This window comes from Mandrillus leucophaeus, unplaced genomic scaffold (assembly GCF_000951045.1).
Source record: "Mandrillus leucophaeus isolate KB7577 unplaced genomic scaffold, Mleu.le_1.0 Scaffold9, whole genome shotgun sequence".
Classification (NCBI taxonomy): Eukaryota; Metazoa; Chordata; class Mammalia; order Primates; family Cercopithecidae; genus Mandrillus; species Mandrillus leucophaeus.
The window spans coordinates 876,553-895,757 of NW_012109807.1; the positions used below are offsets into that span (position 1 = coordinate 876,553).

The following is a 19,205-nucleotide window of genomic DNA, read 5'->3' on the forward strand; positions in this document are numbered from 1 at the left end:
CACCACCACCATCACCACCACCACCACCACCATCACCACCACTACCTTCACTACCACCTTCACCACCACCTTCACCACCACTACCATCACCACCACCACCATCGCCAATGTCACCATCATGACCATCACCACCATGACTGCCATCACCACCATTATCCCCATCACAACCACCATCATCACCATACCATTATCACCACTATCATCATCACTGTCACCACCACCACCATCACCACTACCACCACCACTACCACCATCACCACCACAACCACCATCATCACCATCACCACCACCATCACTATCACCACACAACCATCACCACCATCACCACCATCACCACTACCGTTATCACCACTATCATCATCACTGTCACCACCAGCATCACCAGCACCATCACCACCAGCACCAGCACCATTACCATCACCATCACCACCACCACTACCACCATCACCACCACCACCACCGCCACCACCACTATCAGCATATCACCTCTGTCATTGTTAACCCCACTACTGCCACCATCACCATCACCATCATTACTAATACCACCATCTATCACACACTTGTGTGACCCATATAATGTTTCTTTTCAGATGCTAATGGGGACCATAAAATTGGGTAAGATTGTTAGCAATTAAATTTGTTTTTTCTACACATTTCATAATCCAAGAATTAAAAAGGTTTATGGCAGAAAATTGGCAATTCAGAGCTGTCTTGGGGACTGGGTTTGGACTAAACTTGTCTTTCTCCTTCTTTGTCTTTTTCATTTTTTTTTTTTTTTTTTTTTGAGACGGAGCCTTGCTCTGTTGCCCAGGCTGGAGTGCAGTGACATGATCTCAGCTCACTGCAACCTCCACCTCCCTGGTTCAAGTGATTCTTCTGCCTCAGCCTCCTGAGTAGCTGGGACTACAGGCGCATGCTACCACACCCAGCTAATTTTTTTTTTTTTTTGTATTTTTAGTAGAAACGGGGTTTCACCATATTGGACAGGCTGGTTTAAAACTCCTGACCTCATAATCTGCCCACCTCGGCCTCCCAAAGTGCTGGGATTACAGGCATGAGCCACTGTGCCCAGCCTCTTTTTTGTTTTTCAATATCCTTCTCTCCTCCTTTAAACTTGAAAGAGAACCAAAGCTCAAAAATGCTACACTTCATAACATGCAGTCCTAGAAAGCGGCTGTGTGTTACTACAGTGCTGACTTCTAACCCCTTTCCTATCTATACCACTTGGGGATGACCCTTTGTAGTACAAAGATGTGGCCAGGATTTCCAAAGGAAGGGCTTTATTTTTATTTTTATTTTTTTTTTCCTGCCAAACTCTGCCAATCAGCAAGGGGAAACTAGAAGGACCAGCTGAAAGTAGAATGATGCATTTACCAAATTGGCGTGATTTGGCAGAATCATCTTTGGCAGATGTCACTTTATGAACTCACCTGCCTGCTCCGATTTGGGTCTGATGCTCCAGGCCTCTGGAAACAGTGTTCAAAGTGAGCTTGGAGGTTATTTGCGTTGCCCATTGAGCTGTAGACATTAAGGTTGTGTTATTTCCTTTGGCTTATGTAAGGAGCGATGGCATCTTGGACCCCTGCTTATGGCCTATGCAGTTTTAACAACTCTTAGCAAGACTCCCAGGCATTTGCATCTTTAACATCCATGCAGGCTCGGGTAGCAGTGGAGAGGTAAAGAATAGGGAGATTCTGGCCCATGGCTAAAAGCCCAAGAGCTTTACCCTTCCCCCTTCAAATATTAATAAGACAAGGATGCTATTAAATTACCAATCCTGGCTCCAATTGAATATTTGCCAAGAATCCCATGCTCCTACCTCACATAATACATTTATTTTTCTTTTGGGGATTTGTTTTCTGAATCAGTTTACTTCTCTGTGGTTCAATAATCACCAAATGGAATTTGCTCCATCTTTCATCCTTCATCATTAGGGGAAAATACAGTATCATTTTCTGGCAAGGAATAAATATCTCAAAATGAAAGACAATATTTAGTGACCAAAAAAGTCCCCCAAACCCTCAAGAGTACAACTTTTCTGATGAATCAAAACTGGAAGTGATTAAGGGCTCAGTGCATTAGAGCAACGAGCACCCACGTCCATTTCTTCATTTCATAGGAAAATCAAACATTGTCTTTTAAGTAAGCGGAGGCTGCTTAACCAAACTCTTTAAGTGAGCCATAGATAAGTGCATTGGCATGGTTTGAGGAAATGCATAGAGGAAATTAAAAATATTTATTTTATTGAACTAATAGCTGTCCCTGCTGGAGATTAAAGTAGTAATTGAGCCCGTAACTACAAGAGAGATAACAATTTAGAAGTTTAATTTCTATTTGTTTTGCTCCTAACTGTCAACTTCAACTTGAATAGAAGTTCAACATTGTAGCTTACTAAATGCTGTGAGTGTTTCTTGATTATAAGATGGAGTTGCCTCAGATTGTAATTTTAGATAAAAATGTACTTGGTTTGATTATTTGAATTAGTGGAGATTTTTTTTTTAACCCATTCAGAATTTGAAATTCCTGTGAATGTAGGTTGGCTAAAAAATTGTCGTGTTGTAGAGCTTTGTCATTTTAAGATCATATATTTTGGCTATGCGAGTTTGGAAAGTTCCTTGTGCCATTTTACAATGCATTTCATAAGAACACATTCTAAGAATGTTAAGAATTATTTAGAAATCAGGGCTAGCTGGCTATTTTCATTTTAGGTTGCTCCCTCTTAGCCACTGTGATCAGCACATGCTATTAAAGCTTGTTTGTGTTCAGCTTACGGTTAGGAACTTCTTCGTGGATGCACAACTGTAGTACCAATTTAATTTTCGTTTTGGATTTATAAAGGAAGGGATATTTGGAATGCAACCCATTACACTGAGATGGCTATGTTTTTCTCAGGAGGCAGATAGTGGCAACAGAAATAGTTAAGTTTTAATGAGTGCTTACTAAGTGCTATGTTCCAGGCAATAAGCTAAAGGATTTTATGTCCATTATTTTGTGTGGAGACAGCAACCCTATTTTGTAGTAACTACAATTACCATCGTTTTGCAGGTGAGGAAACTGACAACTCAGAGAGGATACCTAGCTTTCCCACAGGCCCCTAACCAACAGTGGCAGAATGGTATACTCCTGACATGGCATGGCTGGGTCTTGCCACCAAATGTAGGGGACCTCTCCCTCAACAGGCAGCAGCCTGGGTATTTCATTGTGGTCTTAAAGCTCCTGGGATGAAAGGTGACCAATGCAAGGCTACATTCCCATTCTGCTCCACTTTGGTAGAAATGCTCCTGCAAAACAACCAAGCATTTCAAGCAGGCTTTCCATGGAAAAGCTAGCGTGGGCACACACTCAATTCAATTCCCAGGGTGCTTTCTCACAGAGGTTCTTCCACAAGATTACAAAGACTGGGAACCTAGCCCATTATTATTAACATTTTTACAAAGCTATTCTGGCTGCTTTCAGGGCCATATCAGTTTCAAAGATCGCTGTTGGGGTGGGAGCAACTGAAGTTGAAATAGTCTGAATGTTAAATGTAGCCTTGGAGCGGAAACTTTTCTTTGGAGTTGAAAAGTCGGTGGAATATTCATAGAAACGTAATATGAGCACAAGATACCGAGTCAGTGTCAAAACTTTGTTCCAAACCATATTTGCTGTTTGTAAAACTGGCTCCTCAGGGACTGGCTGGGGGATAAGGTAAGAAGGCGAGTGGGTTGGGTTCCTGCATGCCTTGAGAAAGGTCTGGAGGTCAGGGCTCCCCTTCTCCATGGAGGGGGATCTTGCATCCACAGGACTTAGGATTTTGAGCGGTGGTGGTGGTAATGGGGTCCAGCCCTTCCTGCTCTGGGAGGACCATCTCTGACTCAGATATGAATCTCATTTCTTTATTTTGCCACCTGTGTTGTGCATGAGAAATAGAAGCTGTAGAGGTGTCAATCGAAAAGCATTGTGTGGTGTTTTGCGAGTGCACAAGTGACACGATTTGCATTTCCTTTGAAAGTCTCCTGACCAAGATATTGATTTTTTAAAAATCATGGGGCATAGACCCTGATGGACATCATCTTAGGATTCTGGAACTATACCATAAAACTAACCAAAGGGATCCAAAACGGATGACCTAAATTTCCTTTCAAGAATGAACAAATCTTTCTCATTTTTTCCCCCTAGGAACTCTACTCATCTGTAGTTAATCTAAGAATTAACATTTAGCAAATTACTGCCTCAGTGTCTTAAATGAGGTATGTGCCTGGTGGCTCTGTTGATTAGAACCTTGTGCTAATGAGGTCATGGGTTCAGTCCCCAAGAGGGCTGCTTCATTCATTGTGGTCCCCCTCCAAGCCCCAGTCAGGTCTCCAAATGGCCACTGGTCACAAATGGCCTTTTCAGAAAGAATCAACAAAATTTTTCACCATTTATGGGAAAAACAACTCAAAGCAGATGACTTGAGTTAATTTGGAATATGACAACGATCCTATGGGGTAACAAAATGGTACCCCAGAGGCTGTAAGGACTTCTTGCAGACTGTGCCAAGTGCCACACTTCGTGGGGGTGGCTTCCTTGCTGGGAAAATTGATTGACGTGTGTGGGAGGTTCCAATCCTACCAGTTAAAGGGGAGTGCCAACTAATAACAGTAGGAGGCTGAATGCTTATTCAAAATGCAGACTCAGAGGGACACTTTAGTAGAATTTTGTTGAATTTTTGCTAGTCACTTACCTAAAATAAGAATCATTTTGGGCCTTCTGATTAACATCTGAAGTTATGCAACCCATGGGGCCATTTCTACCACTGCCAGGCCACTCCAACCATTTGTCTCAAGCTGCCAGGAGACGCAGTAGCTGGGAGCACTCAGAGTGAGGGTGATTCTCATTCTCATGTATTCTTTCCATTTTGCACTCCCAACCCTCTCTCAGAAACCACTTTTTCAGGTCCAGTTCCAATGCCAAGTCTCAGTTAAGCATGACTGGATGCAGTGATATCCTCTGAGGCCATTTCTTGGATTTAGGGAAGAGTAATGCCTAATGAGCTCCACTGGCTTTCTCCCAGTTACCAAGAACCCCTTCTCCAGGGTAGACGCTAGTTCTTTTTTTAAAAATTAAAAAATTTTTAATTACTATACCCCTTTCCTCTAGCAGAGTGCTTTGTGTATAGTGGGAGTTAAAAAATATTTGTCGAATGAATGAGTGAGTGGATTAAAGAACCAAATGTAGAACTGGTTCCATTTAAACGAGAATCATTTTTTAATGTTATAATTTTCTTGTTTTTCTCTTTACAAAAGCATATGTGATTATTGAAAATAACTTAGAAAGTAGAGAAAAACAAAATTTAGAAGATAAAAATCACCCATAACACCATCTCTTAGAGATAACCTTCCTTGCCATTTTGGAGTGCATGATATCGATATCCATATATATATCTATCATATAGCTTGACAGTATGTGTCATTGTATAATGTTTTTATTCATTATATCAAAATGCTTTGCATGATATTATATATTCTTCCACATTATCATTAAAACATGTTTTAGAGCATTTCATTGCATGACTGGACTTCAACTTAATCAGTTGCGTATTAAATTATACTTGTAGCAAAAATGTTCTACGTAGCTTTGTTTATTTCCTTGGGATAAATTTCTATAAGAGGAAATGCCTGGCTCCATGGTTTTCTAATTTAATATGTGTTGGCAAGGTATTAATCAAAGAGGGGCCACCAATTTTCACTCCTATTTGCAAAAATCTAGTGTACCACCACTATCCTCCTTTGCCAAACAGTATTATCATCCTTTTAAATATTTGCTAATTTCATAGGCAAAAGTATATCAGTGTTCTTATACTTTATATTTCTTTTACTAATAGTGAAACTGAGTTTTTAAAAAGTCTGGTCATTTTAATGTCTTCTTTGCAAATTGTCAGTTAATGTTCTTTAAGACCTATATATTTGGAGAGGCAATAGACTTACCCCTTTCTGTTTCATAGGGCTGTTGTAAGAATTTGTTGAAGCAATCTATTTGAATGTGTTTGAAATCTACAAAGCAATACACAAATGTATTGATCAAATGTGTGACATGGTAGAGGAAGGGTCAGGAAGAATGGTCTCTACTGACAGATGAGCTGAGTACTGGGTGAAGGCTTGCGTAAGATTTGTTGGAGGAGGGATAGGGAGAGGCACCTGTACAGAAAGGGAAAGGGGCCTTTTGTCAAGAGATTTGTGACTTTGGGAAGGTCTCTGGAAATAGACAAGGTCAGAAGCAATGCAGGGTCTGGCGGCTGGAAATGAGAGCCAGTTAGAAAGAGCAGGGAACAAGACAGGCCAGAGGAACTGCAGAAAATAAAAGAGACTGAGTGGGAGTAGGAGACATCTCAAATGTCCCAAAACCACCAACGGAGAAAAGAAAAAAACTGCAGTGCGACTTCTCTGAAGACTCACCAGTAGGCCAGTGTAACCAAGGCAGCAGGCGTGTTCAAGAACAAATAGGGAAACAGTGCCACTGAAGACAGGTGTGGTCCCATGGCCACAGGACGTCCACGCTTTTCAACGAGTCCCTGGAGGAATCACACCTGCAAAAGGCACACAAAATAGATAATTAAACAAAGACAAAATACGGCACTAAAATTCCCCCAGCTTGTCTATGATCCCACTTATGTAAAATGATACATAAGATATGTGTAGAGTATATAATATATATGCTATATATTAGATATGTATTTTATTATTTATTTATTTATTTATTTTTTTTTTGAGATGGAGTCTCGCTCTGTTGCCCAGGCTGGAGTGCAAGGGCATGATCTTGGCTCACTGCAACCTCTGCCGCCCAGATTCAAGCGATTTTCTTCCTCAGCCTCCCGAGTAGCTGGGATTACAGGCACGTGTACCACCACGCCTGGCTAATTTTTATATTTTTAGTAGAGACGGGGCTTCACCACATTGGCCAGGCTGGTCTCAAACTCCTGACCTCAGGTGATCTGCCCGCCTTGGCCTCCCAAAGGGCTGGGATTGCAGGCATGAGCCACCATGCCTGGCTTATTCTTTATATATTATACATGGATACAGGCATATACAACACATGCCCTTGGTATTCTTGAGATAGTGATAATGAAGTGGGATAGGAAGAAATAATTATATTTGCTTTTATTCACCTTTTTAAGTATTGCTTTGCTTGTTACGGTAGGTACATATTACTTCTCTAGTTTGAAAATAAAGAAAAATTAAAGGAATGTAAACTATGCTGTGAGTGTTGCTTGCCGTCATCCACTCTGCAGCACACAGCGTGGGGAATTCACGAGGCAATGGGAGCTAAATTTCTGGGCCGTCACTGGAGCCCAGGCTAACTCTGGCAGGGGAGTCCTAGGGACCATCTGACAGTCACACCTGTGCCTCTCAGGGCACCAGGCTTATCACCATCTTACACTTAGATAAGAGGACACTTAGGTAATAAGGGAAGCTGTGCCTCCTTGGCAGGAAGGACCCTGACCAACAGGTGGGACATTTCTGTGGGCTGGGAGCAAACAGAGGTCTTCCTGCCAGATCAGGTGAGGGTGGCCACCTTGCAGGGAGGAGGCACAAATCAATTGCAGGGGAAAGAATTTGAGCTTGGGACCAGGTGCGGTGGCTCACACCTGTAATCCCAGCACTTTGGAAGGCTGAGGCAGATGGATCACCTGAGGTCAGGAGTTTGCTAAAATACAAAATCCGAAAATACAAAAATCAGCTGGGCGTGGCGGTTTGTGCATATAATCCCAGCTCCTTTGGAGGCTGAGGCAGGAGAATCATTTGAACCCAGGAGGCAGAGGTTGCAGTGAGCCAAGATGATGCCACTGTACTCCAACCTGGATGACAGAGTGAGACTCTGTCTCAAAAAAAAAAAAAATGAGCTTGGTGGAGGAGGGAAAAAGCTTTCTTCTCCTTCAGTTCAAGGGCTGCCATTGCAGCAGGTGAAACAAAACCCTGGCTGTGTGGGGTTTTGTGTTGCTTTATATTAGGTGAGCTGCTTTGAGGCAAAACCCTGTTTCCTGTGTCCTTCATGGGCCAGACACTGTGTGGGGGCTTGAAGTGTAGAAATAAGGCTGAGGTGGCCTCTGCCCTTCTGAAGGTCACCGTTGAGCTGGGGAGACAGATGGTACAGGAGATCCCGGACCAACAGAGCGTCGCCACACGTGGCAATGACGGCTCCACAGGAAACCCACTAGGCATGAGGGTGAAGATCAGGGCTAGGACCGCTTTGGACCGGAGGCGCTCTCTGGCAGGTCTTTCTGAGCAGAGGATATTTCAGGCAAGTCAAGGATGAAGCAGAGGGGCTGACAGTGAATAGTGGGATGAAGGAGGCCCAGGAGGTGGGCCTGGCGCGTGTCCTGTTCGCCTGCAGAGCCATGAGCTGGGCTGCTGGGTAAGGGTGGGGTGTGAGAGGCTGGCTTCCCGTTCAGGAGTTTGACCTTCTCCCAAATGCAAAGGGTAGGTAGTGTGCTCAGAAATCCAGCGATGGAGCGTCTCTGCCTCCACTCAGCGCCTACTACAAATGTGCTGAATGAGCAAAAAACAAATACAGTAGATGGATGTTGCATGCTCAGAAACATTCCATTTTATTTTATTTTTAAACTTTGGTTTCGATTTCTATTATATAAAAAGTCACTTCCATTTAGATTTGTTTTCACTGCAAGACCAAGCTACAGTGGGCAGAATAGGGTCTGGTGTGTAGCCACGTGCCTGCAGCTAGAGGGACGCAGCTTGAGATGCCCTCCCACTGCCTGGACCTCATGAAGTGCTTTCACGAACCAATCTGTCCCCTTTGTCGTCACCAGACATGCTAGGCTGAGCAGGTATTCATATAGTCTCCACTTTGAAAGTAAGGATGCAGAGCCTGGGAGAATGGAAAAGACTTGGCAAGGTCTCTGGAACATGTGCCTGTGTTCTGGTGAGCTTTCTGTGAGCCTGAGGCAAACGGTGGCCACATTCAGAATTACTTGGGCTCCTAGCAGTGGCCTCAGAGGCCTTTGCTGGAGGAGTCTGTGGTGAGCGGGAAGGAGCTTAGGGGTGGCTCTGATAGACCATCCCCACTCCCCTTACCACTTCCACACAGTTAAGTCCTTGGTTGGTGCCTGCTCATCAGGTGGACAGGAGACTCCATCTCCCTAACCACACTCTGTGCCCGCTGGGTGTCCACATCCTAAACTTCATTAGGACTCTGAAGTCCTGAGGTTGGGGAGGGACCAAAAAGATCAATAGAAGTTCTGGCTGTCTCCCCAATCCCTACACTTAAATGTTTGTGACTGGAATGATTCTGGATATGCCGACTGTCTACTGATGAGCATCTTGGTCCTCTGGTATCCTGAAGTCCTGGCCCAGTCTCCTCTTTGGACTTGTTTCCAAGGGAGTCTACTGTGATCACTAGGATCACCCCTTATCATGTGAGATTCATTTAGGTGTGTCAGCATTTGGGGACACGTGTGACATTCAGAATAGCTAGTGTAGATCTTCAACCACCTTCCATTCTATGTTTCCTGTCAGGAGTCCACTGGTAATTCTTTGAAGCAAAACAATACTTTTGCAACTTAATCTTCAGCATTTGGAATACAGTAGCTCTTGTCTGAGCTTGAATGGAAAGAACCCACAGTCTGTGGCTTCTAGCCATTTAGAAAAATGGCAGTTGCCATAAGACGTGAACTTGGCATTTGAAGTCAGCAGACAATGAGGAGTTAGTGTAATGTAAAGAGACAAACATGGGATTTGGATATGGGGAGGGCTGGGTTCCACATGCTTTTCACTTGCTGTCGTGGGACTTTGGAGTGGACAATTTTCATGATCTCACTAAAGCCCATTTTTATCACCTTTTAAATGGGGGATAATACCATCTACCTCATAATATCTTTGTGAGGATTGAAAGAGAGGAATTAAAATACCTGGCACATAAGAAACACTCAAGAAATATTAGTTTATCTGCCCCTTTACTCTTAATGATTTAATTAATCACTCCAAAAATAGAACATTCTTCAGAATAGACTCCTACCCATTTGTTGTTGATGGGACATCCAAAGGGATGTGCAGTTCTTTTGTTTGGTGTATAATAAGTTGACTTTGCACTTTAAAAGGGGAAAAAGGAAACCTCTGGTACCTCAAACAATGACCCTTTTAAAGTCTGCGCTGGACACCATTCTCAAAGAATATTCTTATTAACATACTTTCTTATAAATGGAGCTCTACTGATCAAATATGTATAAGTTAGTAGCCTGCAGAGTCAGAGCAGTGCTTGGCAAACCTGAGGACATTTCCCATGTGCGCTGTGGCATGGCATAGGCAGGGGATACCCTTTAATTTTGTGACATGGTTTGGGGGGGCTCCAATGTGAGGTACTCTTGGCATGGTTTCTTCCAGCTCTGGGCCTGTTCTGGGGCCTGTCAGGACTCCCACATATCCCATCCTTGCAGGCAACTCCCTTTGAAGTCCATGGGAACTCTTTGAATGGAAAACATACACAACGGGGTGTTGATGCCAATAAGAATCAGGCCTGATGTATGCGAGGAATAAAGGTGCTTCTCACCCCAAATATTAGCTCTTTAGCCCAGAAACTATGGTTTGATCATTAAATAAAAGAGCACTCCCCTCCTCTCACAATCCACCACCAAAGCTCCACCATCCATTTGCTCTGGAGATGATAAACCTGCTAATTGCTGGAGAGTTTTAATTAAGCAACAGATAGAGACAGTGTAGGGCTGTGTTTCTACTTTAAACATATCAATAGAATAAACATTCTCAATTCCAGGGCAACTTGCTAAATGAAAAAAAAAATAAACATTACTTTCTTTTGAAATATCACTCACTGGGTGTGATAATTTAGAAAAATATCCCTATTAGAGATAGTTAGGGACGTTTTTTCTTTTTTTTTTTTTTCTTTTTTGGTTGAAAATGCAATCGCCGATGGAGCACAAAGCTGCAATTTGTAGACAGGTTAAGTAAATTAAATCACTCACTGTCTTTTTCTTTTTTCCAATGGCTTTAAAAGTTAAAGGTAATTTGCAAAGAAAATGCTCAGTTTGAATTGGTTTGTAATATCTGTTAATGATCTTTAAAAAAATCCACTTATTCACAATTCTGTCCCTGGGGGAATTCCGATGTGCTATCAGAAAAAATTTCTAAAGTCTGAAATGTCATTAGCTGGTGATTTCTTTGAAGTAAAAAGCCCCGAAAAAAATAAATTATATAAGGTATACAAGTGCACAGGACAATCACTTTGATGAATAGTATCTCTTTTTTCGTAATGTTTCATACCTAAAAATGCAACAATTGAAATTCAAGCTGGTAAATTATAGAGCCATCTTTTGAATTACCTCAATGTAGGCATGCCTTCTGTTTATTTCTCACATATATTGAGTTCTTCCATGTATTTATAGATTGTTGATATAAAAACAGTAGTGTTAGGAACAATTTTGATTATATTCATTGTGTTTACTTTTTGGAAACACAAGGTGTTGCCTAAATACAGGCATACAGGTGTTGCCATCCGGGGATTAAAACAATAGCCTATTTCAATATTCCATCCTGGATCCCAGAGCCAGGTGCCGTGAATGGAGGTGCAAATGCTACTCAGCCTGGGAGAGTTGTTCAATATTAGATAACAGAGCCATGAAATACTACACCAAAGGGAAAATTTTCTTCCTGACCCCAGCTGGTGATCAGTTTTTGCCTGGAAGCAGGGGAGTCTTTGTAATACAATACTTGTCAATGTTGCTGGTTTGGCTGCTATAAATAGCTTTTTTTTTTTTTTTTTTTTTTTTTTTTTTTTTTTTTTTTTGGAGGATGGGAGGAGTTGGATTTTACTAAACCGTTGGCTACAGGTTAATTATACATTTCACACAAAAGCATTTCTTGTAGCCAGTCTAAATTTGTTACGTTTTAATCCCATTTATATAAGGCTAGAAATATATGAGCCTCCAGCAGGCCCATTATTATTGTCATTATTTTATACATTGGACCTTCAGCTCTCTCTCTCTCTCTCTCTCTCTCTCTCTTTTTCTTTTTCCTCTCTATGCATCACTCACCTCTTAGCTAAATTGCAGAGGGTCCCAGTTTCATTCATTCTCCCTCACAGGGAAGGCATTCACTTCCTCTTCCTCCAGCGGCCTGAAAATCATATGTGTGGTTTTTCCTCTTTCCTGCTCTGTAGCTGACATCAGGGGAGCAAACTGAACACAGGTAAGAGCCAGCTTGGTTAGCAAATTAAAATTGATTGATTTTAATGAAGATATTCTATAATATTTTCTTATTCTCTTTATTTACTTAAAGGAAAATGGAAATCAACATTTGAAACCTTTAAATGGAAGCTTTATTGGGGTTCCACATATGGAAAACTGCAAATAGCAGAAGTGTGTGACCTGATAAATTAATCTGGAGTGACCACATCCTCTAACTGCCTCCCAGGACAAGAAGGAGAATGTGAACAATGCTCCTGAAGGCCCCTTTCCCTCAAAGGTAACCATTGGCCTGACTTCTGACACCATATATTTGTTTTGCTTTTTTTGAAGTTCATGTAAATGGAATCATATGATAGGTATTCTTTTTTAAATTTCATCTTTATTGTGATAAGAACATTAAACATGGATAGGTGTTCTTTTGTCTGTCTTCATTCTCTCAACATTATTTTTGTGTCTATGTTGTTGGGTGTACTAACAGTATGTTTTCCTTGTTATATTTTCTTCCCTTGTATCCTTATATAAGTAATATAGCACAATTTATCATTTTTTTTTTTGAGATAGGGTCTCCCTCTGTCACCTAGGCTGGAGTACAGTAGCATGATCTTGGCTCATGGCAGCCCTGACCTCCTGGGCTCAAGTGATCCTCAGACCCAGAGTAGCTGGGACTACAGGCTCATGCCACCATGCCCTGCCCGGCTAATTTTTTCATTTTTTTTTTTTTTTTTTTTTAAAGAGACAGGGTTTTGCCATGTTGCTCAGGTTGCTTTCAAACTCTTAGACTCAAGTGATCTGTCCATTTTGTCCTCCCAAAGTGCTAGGATTACAGGAGTACACCACCATGCTCGGCAGTTTATCCATTTTACCCTTGATGAACATTTGAGTTGTTTTGAGTTTTAGGCTATTTTCAGAGAGTATAGCCAGAAACTTTCTTGTGCATGTCTTCAATGCTTGTGTATATGCATTATGTTTAGTCTATACATAGACTAAAGGGGAAGTTACCAAATTGTGGAACATGACTATGCTCAACTTTAATAAATAATGCCAAACAGTTTTCCAAAGAGATTGTGTCAGTTTCCACTCTTACCAGCAGTGAGTGATGTTCTACATCCCTGCTAGCACTTGGCATTCTCAGTCTTCTTGATTTTGGTCATTCTGGTGGTATGTATAGAGTCTCACTGTGGTTTTAATTCCATTTTCTTGGATTATTATTACATTGAGCATCTTTTTCATGTATAGTGGCTATTTGGATATTCTCTTTTGTAAATGGTCATATTAAGTCTATTTTTCTATTGGACTTTTCATCTTTTCTTATTGATTTGTAGGAGATATATATTCTGGATATAGCTTTTTGGTTATATATGTTAAAAATATGTACCACTCTGAGCTTGACTTTTCGTTCTTTTTGTGGTGTCTTTGGATGAATAGAAAATCTTAACTTTTTTCTTTTGTTTTGTTTTGCTTTTTGAGATAGGAGTCTTGCACTGTTGCTCAGGCTGGAGTGCAGTGGCTCAATCATGGCTCAATGCAGCCTCAATCCCCAGGGCTCAAGTGATTCTCTTACCTCAGCCTCCTGAGTAGCTAGGACTACAGGCATGTGCCACCATGCCTATCTAATTTTTGTATTTTTTTTTTGTTGTTGTTATAGATACGGGGTTTTGCCATGTTGCCCAGGCTGGTTTTGAGCTCCTGGACTCCTCAAGTGATCCTCCTAACTCAGCCTCCCAAAGTGCTAGGATTACAAGTATGAACCACTGTGCCCAGCTGATTTTAATGTTAATGTTAATGTTAATATAGTCTATTTTCCTTGATGGTTAATGTTTTCTGTGTCCTATTTAGGAGAGCTTTGCTTACTTCAAGGCCATGGTAATATCCTTTCATATTATCTTTTGTAAGTTGTGTTGTTTCACCTTTCACAATTGGATCTACAATCCACATGACATTGATTTTTGTATATGGTGTGAGGTTGGGATCAAGTTTGGTTCTTTACTCCATGATATCTACTTACCCTTCATGATGAATGGGAAAGACTTCCTTTCTCCATTGCTATGCAGAGACACTTTTGTCATAAATTAAGCACCCACTTCTTTATAGAATGATCATTTTACTTTTTTCCTTTATTCTGTTAGCATGGTGAGTTCTTCAATGGGTTTTTGAATGTTAAACCAATCTTGCATTTCTGGATTAAACTCAACTTGGGTGTGATGTAATACTTATCTTACGTATTGCTGCATGTACTTTGGTCATATTTTTAAAAAAATTTTATAGAAATGTTTATGAATGAAATTTACCTGTAACTTTCTTTTATTGTAATGTCTTTGTCAAATGTGTTATCAAGGTTCCATTGGCTCATAAAACAAGTTGAGAAGTATATAGTCTTTTAAAGTCTAATCTCATATAGTAATTAAACATATATGTAGTTTATCCTGAGAAGGACTCACTACAGTTTTCTGTCTTTCTATGTTCCTGTGTGTTTTAACTTAGACTTTTAGCAAGAAGCTGATTTTGTGTGAGTTTTGCATGGGAAAATAAATAGGAATTAGGCTATCTTCTAGGAGTTTCCATATGGCACTCAGCAGTATGTTCATGTGCCCAAGGCTGAAATTTGTTACTGCATCTCAATCCTCAAACCCATAATCAAGGCTCATCAGTTGAGAAACCTTTTTGGACATATGACAAGTGTTCAGATAAAATATCTGATCCCTGCCAAGAATTTTCTAGGCCAATTTAATCTCTGACTTTTGACCTTATCAGTCACTGCTCCACAGACTTTTTAATTTTTATTTTTAAAATATCCTTTAGTAGCATGCATCTCATTCCTCATCCCAGATCTCCTTTTCTACTTAGTATTGTCCCAGTTCAAGGCCTTGTCACCTCTTGCCTGGGCAATGGCATCTATGGGATACTATTCTCCATTTCATCTTCTTCTCAGCCATGCAGGTGCTGACTCTGAAATAGAAAGCTAACCACCTCAGTCCTTTGCTGAAAACTAGGTGATTTCTGTATTGCTCTGCAAGATGAAGTTCAGGTTTATCAATGTGGTGCAGGTTCTTGCATGATCTGGTGTCTTAGTCCATTCAGGTTGCTTAACAGAATATCTTAGATTGGGTAATTTATAAACAATAGAAATATATTGCTGGTAGTTCTGGAGGCGGGGGAGTCCAAGATTCAGGCATCAGCAGATTTGGTGTCTGGTGGGACTCCATAGATGGCACCTTGTTGCTGCATTCTTATGTGGTGGGAGGGGCAAGGAAGTCCCCTGGATCTTCTTTTATAAGGGCACCAGTCTTACTCATGATAGGGGAGCCCCCATGACTGAATCACTTCCCAAAGGCCCTACCTCTTAATACGATCCCATCAGGTATTCGGTTCCAACATGAGTTTTGGAAGGATACCAGCATTCAGACCATAGTACCTGGCTCTTGCTCACCTCTTCAGTCTGCTCTCTTGTCTCACTCTAGTCTTTGGCTTTACATTCCTGCAACTCTGTCTTCTGGTTCAACTGGGTGTGCTCCCTGTGGTTCTCTGTGCCTGTGCCTTTTCCTGTGCTGACCTTTCTCCCTGGAATAGACTATCCATATCCTTCTGGACAATCCATTCTTTAACAGCCAGCTCAGGGTAGGTAACCTTGCCCTCCACCCAGCTGGGCTCCTTGCCTCTCCTTTCTGCCCATGTGTCTGTCTGTCAGACTGGACTGTGAGCTCTTTGCAGGCAAGGTCTGGATTTTAGTCACTTATGTACACCCATAATTTCCTGTTTGCTGGTAGATAACAGGTGCTCAATAAACAATGATAGATCCAAACAGAAGGAAGAATGGTGGCTAATTGACTATTTTGAGTCTAATTTCATTTCTTTTTGGAAGGCTGAGATGGAATAAAATGGTCAAAATGCCATGACCAGAAGGGAGGCAGGAAGGCAAAGGCTCGGGAAGATCTGTAGATACAATCTCTTCCTGCATAACTGAGTTCAGTCTAGCTGATTAAAATCCTCTTATGGTGGAATCTGCTTTTTATAGAATGGATTAGCAACAAGGATTTGCTGTGAAGATAGATTTTTCCAGAGAAACAAATTTGAGCAATTTAAGAATTTAAATGGAAAAAAAAAAAAAATCCTGCCCAAGAAGCAAATTGACCAATATCCTCCCCCCATCTCTTATTAATAAAAGAGTTTACACAGACACTCTTTATGAAATCATGTGAGAGATTCACAAGGATCATTAAGTCTCGGCTAGTCATTCACTTTCACTTTGTAAAATTGGCTATACCCTCAAAATGGTATCACGTAGAAACGGACTTTCTGGGGCTCTGATCTATGAATGGGTTCTAGCTGCACAGTGATGCCATTCATTTTATTTGGCCCATTTATTGCAAGTACATTCTAAATTTGGCCTTAATTATTTTTCCTTTCACAAAAATATTTTGTGGGATCTTTTTGAACCCTGACTACTTCCTTCTTGCCCCTTAAAACAGAAGCCAGGAGCATTATTTTTGTTCTCTTCTAATTAAAATAATTGCTTGGCTCCTTTTAACTAGATTCATGCAGTTATTAGCCTAATACATGGATGGGTGCCACGGAGTGCTTGAGAAACAAAATGAAAAGTGATCATGTAGCTTCACATGAAAAAGATTCTGTGGTGCCAAGGAGCATTATTTCCTTTCAGCCGGTATTTTATAAGGGCTTTCGTAAACCTGGCCCCCATACCCTCACTAAAAGACTATTAAGTGAAAGAATAGTTCTATTTTCTTTATTAAGGTATACAACTAGCTCAGTACAATTTGAAGAGGGGCACTTGATATGCTGAGCATGGCATAAAGACCTTGGGTCTGGTTTTAATCTCTGCCCCGGCTTTGTCTTTCAGAATCACTGCAGTTGAAGGAAAAATGCTCCGTGTCCCCTCTGCTGGTTGGTATTTATCAAAGGACGATGGAGGAAGAGAGACAAAGTGCCTGGATGTGTGTGTTAATCAAGAGTTGTCAGGACCCTGCCTCTAAAAGAAAGTGCTAAAATGATGCTTTTGACAAGACTCTTCTCAAAGTGGATGCAGTCTAAGGGTTGGAAAACAAGTCCCAATCAGGCTAGGTGCGACTTGTCGCCTGCTTTCGTAAATAAAGTTTTATTGGCTCACAGACACACCCATTTGTTTTGTATTATCTATGGCTGCTTTCGCTCCACAACATGGAGTAGTTGTGAAAGAGACCATATGGCCGACAAAGCCTAAGATATTTACTCTCTGGCTCTTGACAGGAAAAGTTTGCCAATTCCTGATGTTCTCCATCCAGTTCATTACCAATACCTTCTCCATAATGAGAAATAAATTTGTAGGTATTTTTACGTAGTACTTATTTGAAGAAATGCTCAGGGCCTTTGGCTGTGAGTTAATTTTATGAGTATTCGGAGCAGGTATATGGAAGACAGGCAGCAAGAATGATTTAAGGTAAGAAGTCATGATTAGAGATAAGATTCTGCCATTATTGTCTCAGGGGTAAATCACTGATTATGGCCATCTTTTTCTCTGCCTGCTCTCTGGAGAAGAAGGTGTACACATATCTGGGATTTGTAGCTTGGAGCGCACCTTTATTAACTACATCAAGGCATTATGGTCAACATTGTGGACTTCTGCTTCCAGGGCAAAAGATGAACATCCTTTCCCACCATTTGGTGGTTGGGAGGATCAAGTGACAGAATGTGAATCCATGTGTTTTCTAAATCATATAGGTACTGTATTTGTGGTATAGATGCTATCTATAAAACTTTAGAATAAATTATCATCCCTATTTGGCATGCGAGGAAATGTGATTTAGGTAGCATGCCCGAGATCATATAGTAAGCCAGTAGAACAGCTGGCAGTTACTTCTCCTGGCTTTAAGTCACTGCTCTTTCCGGTATACCATAATGCTTCTTTACATCATGTCGTTTTCTATAGTTTTGGAAATGTTCAGTCTTTTAGTTCATTGGTTCACTCATTCATCTGCTATTTAACATCATTTAGGAGCCTTGTATGAGCTAGAAAAAGAGCTGAAATTTTCCAGGGAGTGATGACTGTATAAAGATGAGTTGTAATGCTTCAGTTGTTTTGCTCTTAGACTCCTGTGGCTGGAATCCTCCAGAAGTCCATAGATTCTTCTTCTGGTTTTTTCTGTGCTGTCCAAGGAGTTGGCTTTTATTTGTGCCATGAAGAAAGAGAAAGTAGATGAACTTGGAGAGGGAGAGTAATCCTATTGTTCTAAAAATGTTGCCTGACACCTTGTTTTACGTTGTGTGCATCTGCATGTCTCTTGAGTGCACATACCATGAAAGGAGAGAGAAAGAGAGATACTGAAATGTTGATAGCACATTGTTCCAGCAACTAAAATATGAAAATGATCCAGGCTTGGGAAATGTGAAAGCTAAGATTTTGTACATAAAGTCCAAGTGAATCCATATCAAAGAAATTTCAGATGTGAATTACCCAGCTAAGCAACATATATTAAACAAGAGTGCGGCAGATGTAGGCTTATTTTATCACACCGTTCAATACAGTTCTTCATTCAGATTATATTTATTCAATGATGTGTCTTGTAATTTTTGAGATGAGATGATAACCTGCTGGAGAAAGCAGCTTCGGCCAAAATATTGGATTTGCCTTGTCATAGTAAGAGAAGTACTTAAAGGTTTCTGATTTTGATATTTGCCCTTTTAGTGGGGGAAGTTTGCCAATATTTTCCTTATATTCAATGTTACTAGATACTTGTTGTATGAGTTTGTTCTTACACTGCTATGAAGAGATACTCCAGACTTGGTAATTTATAAAGAAAAGAGGTTTAATTGACTCACAGTTCTGCATGGCTGGGGAGACCTCAGGAAACTCACAATCATGGTGGAAGATGAAGCAGGTATGTCCCTCTTCACATGGTGGCAGGAGGGACAAGAGCTGAGCAAAGGGGGAAAAGCCCCTTAAAAACCATCAGATCTCATGAGAACTCACTCACTATCATGAGAATAGCATGAGGGTAACTGCACCCATGATTCAGTTGCCTCCCACCATGTGTCCCCCCCA

At 41.0% G+C, this 19,205-nt stretch overlaps 1 long non-coding RNA gene across 1 annotated transcript in view; it reads left to right on the forward strand.

Annotated features, from left to right (window-relative positions):
• The window catches only part of LOC105531604, a 44,193-nt gene extending 26,891 nt beyond the window's left edge, over window positions 1–17,302 (forward strand). Inside the window, exons 2-4 of the long non-coding RNA XR_001004829.1 lie at window positions 12,070–12,173; window positions 12,264–12,449; window positions 17,028–17,302. This is a non-coding gene — a long non-coding RNA (uncharacterized LOC105531604). The remainder of the gene's footprint in view (window positions 1–12,069; window positions 12,174–12,263; window positions 12,450–17,027) is intronic.
• Window positions 17,303–19,205: the final 1,903 nt, after the last annotated feature.